General features: G+C 41.4%; 1 long non-coding RNA gene across 1 annotated transcript; it reads right to left on the reverse strand.

Annotated features, from left to right (window-relative positions):
- Positions 1 to 566: 566 nt before the first annotated feature.
- LOC143768976 (uncharacterized) lies at positions 567 to 3,959 on the reverse strand. The gene is made up of 3 exons (XR_013214144.1): positions 3,814 to 3,959; positions 3,570 to 3,722; positions 567 to 736 (listed from the first exon to the last, which is right to left on the reverse strand). It is a non-coding gene; the product is annotated as an uncharacterized LOC143768976 (long non-coding RNA).
- Positions 3,960 to 12,904: the final 8,945 nt, after the last annotated feature.

Below are 12,904 nucleotides of genomic sequence, written 5' to 3' on the forward strand. Positions count from 1 at the left end.
TAATATCTGGCCGCTGCGGGTTGGACGTTGTGGATGTATGCAGCGTCCAACCTGCAGCGTTTACTGACCATGGGAACATATCCTAAGAACCTATGAGCTGGTGTACTTCATTTGAAAATGTAAATCAGAATGGCTGTGTAAAACTCTTTGAAAAGTTTAACCTTTATCTCCAAAATTAGCCTGAAAGATAGCTCCTCAGTGTCCCTCCTCCCTGCTGCTACTGAAATCTCTCAATGCTCAGTATGAGATGCACATATAGCTCGTCAGTCAAAGTGTATTCTATTAACTCAAATTTCAAGATTGTACTACCATTCTGATGTGGATTTCAAAGTAAATACATCAGTCTTATCCGGTCTAAGATTTATTTAACAATATAGGCAGTTATGTAATGATAAAATATGTTGACAGAGCTCCTTTAATTTGCGTACAGCAGTGTTTTTTTCTAACAGCATTATTTCTATAGCACTATTTTTTTTTCTCGCACCAAATCAATGTCAAAATAATCATATTTGAACTGTGAAAATCTCAATTTGTACATTCAAAGCAAAAACTTTACAGAAGTCCTATGTAACATTAAAGAATGCAAATCAATATCTTGAAAGATAAAAACACATCAAATATTACAGTTTCTGGACTTTGAAGACTTCACTTTTCTAGAGTTTGAGCAGCAGCATCAAGACCATGTAATTGCAAACTGAGATCCTATTTGTAGATTGAGCTTTGATATGGTCAAAACCTGTGAAATATAAATGATTATTAGTACTTTAAATCCAAGAGTCATTAAAGGGAACCGGTCACCTAACAATATGCCATTTAGCTGCAGATAAAGGTGTAATGTGCAATCTAATCATAGTTGGCAGTGTAATGGAACAGGAGCTACAGGGAGAACATGGAGTTATATTCTCCCTGCAGCTGCTCGCTACCAGTTATCCGGGCGGTGTAGGGGTGTAATAGTTACCACTCACTACATGCTGTAATCATCCCCCCATACCTTGTGTAACAACCTATCAGCCATAGGAGGGTTTCCAGCGTGTAGCGAGCGATGACTGTTACAGCCCCCTGCACTGCCCCGATGACCAAGTGAGCAGCTGCATTAAAGGTAGTTGGTTTGAACAGTCATTTTGTTCTCACAAAGTACAGGTGCGGCCAAATATTTCAGTGCACCTTCCCACCTACTAATTTTCCATCTCTGTCCTTCTCAAGCTCATTAAAGCCAGAGCTGTCAATCAAAGAAGAGGAGGGTAGTGGAGGTAGCGGGAAAACAAGCAGGTGGATAGGTGCCCTTAAATGTTTGACCTCACCAAGGGTGCACCGAGCGCCTGTATGTGGTTTGACGTGTCATTTTTTGCTGACAGAGACTCTTTAGAAATATAAATTCATCATCTCCCTGTAGACGCTGTCCCAGCTACACAGCCAAGTGTAGCGCCCCTAGGGGTATTTGCCACAAAAATAGTTATTGACACCAAATACAAATATTAAAATAGCAAGACTGCACTACCATCTCCGGCCAGAAGGGGGAGCTCCAGAGACTCCCTTTGATCTATTCTGGTCTGAGAAAAGGACTGGCAGTTGGGCTAAGGAGCTAGTAGTGAGAGGTCATACAACTGAGGAAAAGGAGAATAGAGCAAAAAGGACATTGTGAGAACCGGGTAGCATTAATCGTTATCCAGAATAGGCGCAGAGACGGATACCGGATCCGTGGCTATATTGATTATATATAATATAACAACCGGAAAGACGTGAGGTGATATCAGCTTCACTAGGGTCGGACGCAGCAACAGACACAGAGTTCAGCGGTACTCCCTGAGGGAGTAAACCGATAAAAGGACTCGGGTTGCCCGTTGAACCAAGACCCAGATGGGACGGATTGGGTCGGCAGCCAGTTCACACACAGCAGCAGGGCCGTATAGAAATTGCGCATAATAAGAGATGGAAATCCTGACAGGGTCAAGATAATTCAGAGTTTTCATACAGACTCCGGTGACAGTACTGATTGCAAATCCCTTTATGTGGAAGTAAACTGGTTGAACGTTTCGGTGCTTCAGTCTTTCATTTGGATAATAGTCATCTATCCGGAATCGGGATCATCACTGCTGAGAAGACCTACTGTCGATCAAGTAAGTGCCTGTTCCTTCATAATATCCCTTACAATCTGCACTGCCTGAGACCACAGCATCGGGTCAAGCCACTCGTGACATCCCCCTCAAGAGACAGATCTCATTGGTCTGGTGCTGGTTACCTTGGTCTCCTGGGCGTCACACAAGCATGATTAAAATGTTACTTACCTGTAGATCCCCAGGTATACAGCAATTCTGGAGGTTCCCATTTACAGACACTATTACCTCAATGAATAAATAACATTACAGAATACCAACAAAACAAGTATAAAAATAGTAAATCAAATTTAGGAAAAAACCAAAAACATGAAAGTTCGCATAAAATACAAGAATACAGATATCACTGTGGTGAGCACTGTTAGCGCTGGGATCCTGGTTTCACAAGGATGTATGTGCTTGTATGGGTTTTCTTTACATACTCTGGTTTCCTCCCACACTTCAAAGACTTATTGAATTTAGATCATCATCACTGTCCCCATTGGGGCTCATGATGCCTAACGTGCTGTGGAAATTAATGGTGTCATGTAAAGTAAAATAAATAAATATCATAAATGCCAAAAAAAGTGTGCATGCCCTCTTGTGGCCTTTATTAGTATAGATTTGGGCATTCATGACTTACAGTGATTTCTGCCACTGTTTGGTCATTTCTTTTATTTGAACATTTTCATGTGTTTGATTTTTTTAATTGACTAATAATTGTGTTTTTATTTTTTCATAACCATGTCCTACATAACTCTTCTGTTGTTGTTCTTAAAGTGGTTGTGGGATAGGCCATAAATATCCGATCAGTTGAGGTGTGACACCCACACCTCCGCCGATCTGCTGTTCTTTGTGCCAGTGGGAACCGGATGTGCCCAGTTGTGGAGTGCAGCTGCACAGCTCCGTAACCTGTATAGTGGGTATTGCAGGTCCACACCTACAGAATTCATTTATGTATGGATCTGCAGTACCCCGCCGCAGCCACTATACAGTTTATGTAGCGGTGTTGTTCCACTTCACAACTGATCACTTCCAGCCGCCGGTGGCTCCAGGTGTCGTACTCACCAATAGGATATTGATGACCTATTCTAAGGAAAGGCTATTGATATAAGTCTCCAGATAATCCCTTCGATTTACTTTGATTTATGCAAAAGGTACAGGAAGAAATACTTGAAAATTCTTCCAGAGGTAGAAGTCTTTGTGAACTCTACCTGGGTCTGTCCAATACAAGAATAATATAAGCAAAGACATTATTATATTCTAAAATAACCAAACATTATTTTATAATATCACTATAACAGCTTTTAAAAAAGGGCTAGACGATTTCTGTCATACACATAACATTGCGGGTTATAGTTAATTTAGTGACAAAATGAACAATTGGTGGAGAAAGGTTGAACTTGGTGGACCTAGGTCTTTTATCAGTCTATGTAACTATGTAATTGTTATGTAAAAAACAATAGCGTTCAATACCTTGGTATCTCATCTAAATGCAAAACCTTTGGTGGGCACCTGGTTAACCAGCATCTTCTTGGGAGGGTTTGGGATGCCAAATACTTGCACTGATGCCAGTTTGTGGCCGTCTGCTTCACTGTTCAAATGCATCACTTCTCTGACAAGTGCATTCTGTGACAAAGAGCCAGAATTAGCTTATAGTGTCATCACATCCTTAAAAAGTAATATAACTTTTAGGAACAATGGCCGACACATTACGTACATTTATAACAATAGACAACACTTGAGTGTAATCCATCCTTTCAAAAGTTCCTAAGCTGTCTCCATCATCCCAGAATAGATCTCCTCGGGAAAATCCCTCTGGTGTAAGGGCCACCACTAGGCTCAGACAATTCTTGCGGGTCTTCTCTGTAGTCAGACCCGGTACCTGCATAGAGAGAACGGAAACTGATTCCCATGAATTGCGAATTGAGATACTGATTTGGCTTTTATCCTAAGTCATATTGAACGACTCGTTAAAGGGTTGATTGTGACTTGTAGGATCGCTACTTCCAACAGGTGGCGCTATAGAGTTAAGTCCTCTTTTTCTCAGAAGAGGCAATTTGCACATGAATAAAATGAGATTTATGAATACATGGCCTACAACTGGACAGTTCTCTTTCCCTTGACAAACGGAGATGTATCCCTACAGTTACCCATGATTGGACATTGTGAGGGCATACATTGACACCTTCAGGGGGGGCACCCAGCTGTCAATCCATTCATACATGTCTACTGGGAATAGCAGATCAGCATGACATTATTATAAGAAAAGATGATCCGCCATTGTTAGATTATTGGAATACAAATACGTATGCCTCTGACTGACAGATTTCTGGTCTGTTTTAGTAGGAATCTTAGGTGCAGGAGATGCTGTCGCTCCAGTACTCTGGAATAAAGGGGTAAAAAAGGTCACTTTAACCAATAAAAAAGGCCTATGATAGCTGGGGGCCCTATTAAAAATTTTGCATTGGGGCCCATGAGATTCAAGTTATACCACTGAAAACAGGTTCTTTTTCAAAGTGAATCTGTCAGCAGGATTTCACCCCCCCCCCTCCAAACTATATACACACGTAGCTCCTTCGAAGACAATAGTAATAGTAGTAGTAATTAGTAATAGTAATTCTTTCTAACCAAGAAGTGCTTGTTTTATCAAAGTTAGATATAAAGGTTTGAATTTCTTTGGTAATCTCACATAAATTTGTCTCTAAAATATTATTAAAGGGGTGTGTCATTTTTAGACCTACTAATGAAATATTAGAGGTTCCCACAAATACGGGAATTTGTTTTTTAATGATTGTTTCAAATTCTTGTCTAAGAAGAAACTCAAGATTTTCTTAAATTCTTTTCATTTATTTTATAGTATGATATCAAATAAAAGCTATTGGTTAAAGTGAACCTGTCACCTGAATTTGGCGGGCCCTTTTTTCGGTCCGATGGGCGGTGTTTTCGGGTCTTTTATTTACTCCTTCCTTTTCCGCTGGTCGCACGCTGGCCGCAATATTGTCTTGAAGTTGATTCGCTTTCCTCCGTAGCACACGCCTGCGCAACTGCCCAACTGCGGGCAAAGCCGAAAAGCATTAGTGCGCATGCGCCGGCGCACTATGTCCCGAAAGTATTTCGTTGTGTTCTGGGACATAGTGCGCCGGTGCATGCAGACTAATGCTTTAGGCTTTGCCCGCAGTTGGGCAAAGCATACTGCAAGATAGCATTGCACATACGTCTACTACGGAGGAAACCAAATCAACTTCAAGACAATATTGCGGCCAGCGGGAAAGGAAGGGGTGAATAAAAGACCCGAAAACACTGCCCATTGGACCAAAAACAGGGCCCGCCAAATTCAGGTGACAGGTTCCCTTTAACGTAAGAAAGAAATAAAAAAAAAAAGTGATATAAAAAAATGAATGATACCTACTGTCACTCATCAGCATCCTGCGGAGGCCGCTCTGCGGTGTGCGCTGGCACCAGCAGTGATGATGTCACTGATCTCTAGCCACAGGACCATTCTGTTCTGTGAGGCTATGTGCACACTTTGCGGATTCCATTGCGGATTTTTCTGAAGAATCCGCAGGTAAAACCCCTCCGTTTTACCTGCAGATTCACCGCGGATTATCTGTGGATTTTATGGGGATTGTGCGGATTTCAGCTGCATTTTTACACCTTTGTATTCCTATTATGGAATAGGTGTAAAATGCTGCAGAATCCGCACAAAGAATTGACATACTGCGGAAAATAAACCGTGTGGAATTTTCCACAGCATGGGCACAGCGGATTTGGTTTTCCATAGGTTTACATGGTACTGTACACCGCATGGAAAACTGCTGCGGATCCGCAGGGCCAAATCCGCAATGTGTGCACATACCCTTATAGGGGTCGCTCACAGTAGTGTTTATTCTCTCATGCAAGATAACTGCGATGATTATCCTAATGACACTTGACACCACATTGGGCCTCGTCTCTTCTGCTCCCGGCCCCAGTGGCAGGTTTCTGCCTGTGCAGTAACTAAACCTGCGTCTGAGACGCAGGAGACACGGGGCAGGATTGGAGACAGATGGGGCAGGAATGAAGACACGGGGGCAGAATGGAGACATAGGGACAGGATGGGAGACACGGGGCTCGATGGAGATGGGGGCAGGATGGGAGACACAGGAGGTAGGATGGGAGACACAGGTGGCAGGACGAAGACACAGGTGGCATGATGGAGACACAGGCAGGATGAGAGACACGGGGGCAGGATGTCTCTGTGTGCATACATCAGACTACACTCAGATAACATCTGAGTGCAGTCCGATGTCTTACATACACCCATAGACTTGTATAGGTGCAAATGGTGCAGTTTGCAGAGCCACTCGCAGCACACTGCGATAGTCTTATGCAGATCTGCACTGCCCCACAGTATAACTTTAGGTTGAGTGCTGCTATGCGACAAAACATCACATAGCACTCGGCAGTTTTATACACTATTGTAAGCAAGCCCATAATCTGCATCAGTCAGGTGACTTGTATCATGTATCATTGTATGTTTTCATAATGGCGCTCTGCTCAGATCACCGGACTGCTGCAGCCTATTACAGAACACAGTGGTCCTGGCACTAGCGATCAGTGACATCATCACTTTTGGTGCCAGCCTGTGCAGGATCCTGATCAGTGACCGCAGGTATCATTCATTTAGTTATTTCTAGTGAATCAACACTGCCATGCAATATTATATTTAGCCCAGACATCACTGTTCAAGGTGGTTCTCAAGGTTAGAAGATGTAACTCATCCATGGGATAATTTTAAGATCTCTGGGGTCTGACTCCCAAGACCCCCACTATTCCCAAGAATCAGGGCTTCAGAGCCCCAGCTGAATGGAGCAGAGATTGATCAGGGACAATATCCATTTTCTTGTACTGAATTTAAAACATATTACAAAGCTGAGTTCTTTGTAGGATACAACTAGAGTGAGGATACCCGAGAAAATGTGTTTTTAGTGACTTAACTAGTTGTAGTCAACAAAGAACAAACCCAACCTTGTGATGTTTTACTCCTTGGACAGAAATTTTGTCTTTGTTATTTAGTGGCTTCTTGGGGCTTAAAGATGTTGCTACTAGTTAAAAACTCACTTCAATGCACTGAATTGACTGTAGTGTGGTTGTTAGTGCAATGTTTCAGAATTTGGGGCCCCATTTTAAATTTTGCTTAGGGCCCCACTTTGTCTAAAACCGGCCCTGCTTCCATGCAGAGAGCCTTTTAAAAGGATTATTCAGGCCTTTGACATTTAATGAAAGTATTTTTAAAGCCATAATGAATAATAAAAGCAATGAGTAAAATAGTCAGAATAATTATACAAGAGATACTTTTTAGAATATTACATAATGTGAACAGGATAAAACAACAAAGAACAAAAAACGAAAGAAAAATATGCTCAGGCATTGATAATTCTCAGATGACCTCAGAGAAAAGGGCAGGGAATTTAATCCCCAAAAATGTATTCCAGTAGTACGGGGTGAAAAAGAAAAGTTTGGAAAATGGTCTGCGAACAAGACCTGAAACAAAGCCATAAATAGTTATGTAAAAGCGTAATGGAAGAAATGGTTAAGAAATACTGGTACAAATTACTAAATATGACTGAATCTGTAAAGTAGTAATGAAGGCCTTCTTGATGTAGCTCCAATTCTGTTAATAAAATCAAGTTACGTGTTCTTCATCGTGGATGAAGTTGTTTTTCTTTAAGAAGTCCCAACCTTCCTCTGGATCCAGAATAGTAACAGATTTCCCGTTAAAGGAAATTACGGGTTTGACCAAAAAAAAACATTTAAATGGGATATTGTTTCCTCTCAATATGGCAGTAATGTCAGCAAAGAACTTCCTGAACTTCAAAGATTTTCTCTAGAGAAATCTGATAAGACCCTGGTGAAGTCATAAGGTGGAGAAAGAGAGCTGCGATTCCTCAAATATCTCAGAACAGAAGGCGTTCCTTTGTTTCAAAGAAATGGAATCTGGCAATGGTTTCTCTAGGAAGAAATTTCGGTTTCTGTAGCCCGTGAGTTCTGTCCAACATTAGCTCCATATTGTTAATTGTAGGAAAGATTTCCTGGAGAATTTCTTTTACATACAGCTCTGGAAAAAATTAAAATACCACTGCAAAATGTTTAGTTTGTTTAATTTTTTTCTTTAAAGGTAGGTTTTTGAGTAAAATGTAAATTGTTCTTTTATTCTATAAACTTCTGACAACACGTCTCCGAATTTCCAAGCAATAAACTGTATTTTTTTTCTGACAAAGAAAAATAGTCAAAATTTAAAAAAATACAAAAGAAACCCCAGTGCTTTCAGACCTAAAGTAATGCAAAGAAAACAAGTTCATAATCATTTAGAAACAACAATACTAATGTTTTAACTCAGGAAGAGTTCAGAAATCAATATTTTGTGGAATAACCATGATTTTTAATCACAGCTTTCATGTGTCTTGGCATGCTTTCCATCAGTCTTTCACACTGCTTCTGGTGCAAAAATGTAAGCAGTTCTTCTTTGTTTGATGGCTTGTGACTATCCATCATCCTCTTGATTACATTCCAGAGGTTTTCAATGGGGTTCAGATCTGGAGATTGGGCTGCCCATGGCAGGGTTTTGATGTGGTGATCTCTTAATTTTTGCCAGTGCTGTATGTGGTCAAGTCTGCTGATGGGACGCTCTTCAGGATACCTCCAAAATTTAGAATATTCCTCCTTTTCCAATCTTCTTGGTCAGTTATTTTAATTTTTAATAGTTTTAATTTGTTTTTTTAAGAAGGAAGTTTCCTCTTCTAAAATAGTTTGTCTAGATGATATATCTTCAACTTTGTTCTCAGTGGTTAGAAGTTTTTGGTTGACATCTATTAATGAGGATTGTAACATATGAAGTCTGCTATTTAAGTTTGTATCCATCTGAGTAATAGTTGACTTGAAGTAGTCACAAATATATCCTTCTGAGGGGGAGAGGTTGCAGGGTGGACCTTCTATGGGTACTGTCTGATCAGGGCCGGCTCCAGGTTTTTGAGGGCCCTTGGCGAAAGAATCTCAGTGGGCCCCTTTAACACATACCACAATTTATGATGCACAGATAGGGCAGAGAAAAATAGGTATAGTACAATGCCAAAGATTTCACTTACTTCTTCCTACATTACATGAGTGATATCTATTGTAAATTCTACAATAGCTCAGAAACCGGACAGTATAGTCCTCCATACAGTATTATGGGCACTACATAGTGCTGCATACAGAATAATGAACCCCATATAATGCTCCATACAGAATAATGAGCTCCATATAATGGTCTAGGTAAAATTAAGAGACCACCACATCAAAATCCTGTCATGGGCAGCCCAATCTCCAGACCTGAACCCCATTGAAAACCTCTGGAATGTAATCAAGAGGATGATGGATAGTCACAAGTCATCAAACAAAGAAGAACTGCTTACATTTTTGTGCCAGAAGCAGTGTGAAAGACTGGTGGAAAGCATGCCAAGACGCATGAAAGCTGTGATTAAAAATCATGGTTATTCCACAAAATATTGATTTCTGAACTCTTCCTGAGTTAATATATTAGTATTGTTGTTTCTAAATGATTAAGAACTTTTTTTGCTTAATATATATATATATATATATATATATATATATATATATCTACTATATAATTGTCTAAGGGTCACTTCCATCTTTCTGTCCGTCCTTCTGTCTGTCACGGATATTCTTTGGTCGCGGCCTCTGTCATGGAAATCCAAGTCGCTGATTGGTTGTGGCAAAACGCCCATGACCATTACCACGACCAATCAGCGACGGCCATAGTCTGGCAGCGAAATGGCCGCTGCTTTACTGCCCTGCAGTCAGCGCTGAGCGCTCACACAGGGTTGATGCCAGCTTTAACGGACCGCGGTGTAACGCACTCCGTTAACGCAGCTATTAACCCTGTGTGACCAACTTTTTACTATTGATGCTGTGTATGCAGCATCAATAGTAAAAAGATCTAATGTTACAAATAATATTAAAAAAAAAAAGGTTATTCTCACCTTCCGACGTCGCGTGCTGTCCTCGGCAGTGCAAGCGGCAGGTTCCGGTGCCAAGGATGCTATGCGATAAGGACCTGCCATGACGTCACGGTCATGTGACTGTGACATCATCACAGGTCCTGCGCTCATACCAACCCTGGGACCGGAAGCTGCCGCATGCACCACACACAGGCGCCAGGACTTCAAGGGGCCTTCGGAAGGTGAGTATATGTTTATTTTTTATTTTAAGTCTTTTTTAACCACGCATATAGTGCCCACATTGCTATATACTACGTGGGCTGTGTTACATACTGTGTGGGCTCTGTTATACACTACATCTCTGTGCTATATACTATGTAGCTGGGCAATATACAACGTGACTGTGCAATATACAACGTCACTGTCCAATATACTACGTAGCTGTGCAATATACTATGTGGCTGTGTCGGTTCTGTTATATACTACGTCGACTGTGCAATATACTACGTAGCTATGCAATATACTACGTGCCTGAGCAATATACTACGTGGCTCTACAATATACTATGTGGCTATGTTATATACTACGTGGCTCTGCTATATACTACGTGGCTGACCAATATACTACATACCTGTGCAATACACTACGTGGCTATGTTATATACTACGTGGCTGTGTTATATACTACGTAGCTCTGCTATATACTACGTACGCTGTGTTACATCCTACGTAGCTCTGTTATATACTACGTAGCTATGTTATATACTACGTCGGTTGTGTTATATACTACGTCACTGTGCAATATAGTACGTAGCCTGTGCTATATACTACCTACATATTCTAGAATACCCGATACGTTAGAATCGGGCCACCATCTAGTATATATATATATATATATATATATATATATATATATATATAAAAGCAAAAAAGGGAAACAGCACAAAAAAGATTAAAAAATTAACTTTAATGCACTTTAATCATAATAATATGGTTATTCCGTTTTCACAGATTATGTTTCATATTTTGTATTAATTAATTCACTAATCAATGATATGTGCACCCTATATACACTCACCGGCCACTTTATTAGGTACACCTGTCCAACTTCTTGTTAACACTTAATTTCTAATCAGCCAATCACATGGCGGCAACTCAGTGCATTTAGGCATGTAGACATGGTCAAGACAATCTCCTGCAGTTCAAACCGAGCATCAGTATGGGGAAGAAAGGTGATTTGAGTGCCTTTGAACGTGGCATGGTTGTTGGTGCCAGAAGGGCTGGTCTGAGTATTTCAGAAACTGCTGATCTACTGGGATTTTCACGCACAACCATCTCTAGGGTTTACAGAGAATGGTCCGAAAAAGAAAAAAAATCCAGTGAGCGGCAGTTCTGTGGGCGGAAATGCCTTGTTGATGCCAGAGGTCAGAGGAGAATGGGCAGACTGGTTCGAGCTGATAGAAAGGCAACAGTGACTCAAATCGCCACCCGTTACAACCAAGGTAGGCCTAAGAGCATCTCTGAAAGCACAGTGCGTCGAACTTTAAGGCAGATGGGCTACAGCAGCAGAAGACCACACCGGGTACCACTCCTTTCAGCTAAGAACAGGAAACTGAGGCTACAATTTGTACAAGCTCATCGAAATTGGACAGTAGAAGATTGGAAAAACGTTGCTTGGTCTGATGAGTCTCGATTTCTGCTGCGACATTCGGATGGTAGGGTCAGAATTTGGCGTAAACAACATGAAAGCATGGATCCATCCTGCCTTGTATGGAGCATCTTTGGGATGTGCAGCCGACAAATCTGCGGCAACTGTGTGATGCCATCATGTCAATATGGACCAAAATCTCTGAGGAATGCTTCCAGCACCTTGTTGAATCTATGCCACGAAGAATTGAGGCAGTTCTGAAGGCAAAAGGGGGTCCAACCCGTTACTAGCATGGTGTACCTAATAAAGTGGCCGGTGAGTGTATATCTGTAATACTGCTTGATTCATTGCTTGAGAAAGGATTAGTTTTATCCAAACGTTGCCACGCCACTGGGCATTAAAGTCCATTTTTTTATCTTTTTTTGCTGTTTCTTTTTTTTGCTTATTGTCTGGGAGGCCATTTGATTGCTGGTCAGGGAAGCATGCACTTAATAATGTATTTTGTTCGGTGCTGTTCCTATTTTTTCTATCTATATATATGTATCTATATATAATTGTCTAAGGGGTACTTCCGTCTTTCTGTCATCAACTTCCGTAATGGAAATCCCGCGTCGCTGATTGGTCTCGCCAGCTGCCTGTCATGGCTGCCGCGACCAATCAGCGACAGGCACAGTCCGATTAGTCCCTCCCTACTCCCCTGCAGTCAGTGCCCGGCGCCCGCATACTCCCCTCCGATCACCGCTCACACAGGGTTAATGCCAGCGGTAACGGACCGCGTTATGCCGCGAGTAACGCACTCCAGCATCGCTGCTATTAACTCTGTGTGTCCCCAACTTTTTCTCGCGAGACCGCTAAGTCATCTGGGTAATTTCGCAATGCATCCTGGAACGGAAGATGGTGGCAGCCGCGCACGCCTCGATGGGAGGGTGAGAATAGCAGGTTTTTTGTTTTTTTATTATTTTTAACATTACATCTTTTTACTATTGATGCTGCATAGGCAGCATCAATAGTAAAAAGTTGGGGACACACAGAGTTAATAGCAGCGACGCTGGAGTGCGTTACTCGCGGCATAACGCGGTCCGTTACCGCTGGCATTAACCCTGCATCGCCAGAGCTTCGCTGGATCCCTGCGGGTGAGTATATAACTATTTTTTTATTTTCATTATTTTTTTTAACAGGGAT

Source organism: Ranitomeya variabilis, chromosome 4, assembly GCF_051348905.1.
Source record: "Ranitomeya variabilis isolate aRanVar5 chromosome 4, aRanVar5.hap1, whole genome shotgun sequence".
Classification (NCBI taxonomy): Eukaryota; Metazoa; Chordata; class Amphibia; order Anura; family Dendrobatidae; genus Ranitomeya; species Ranitomeya variabilis.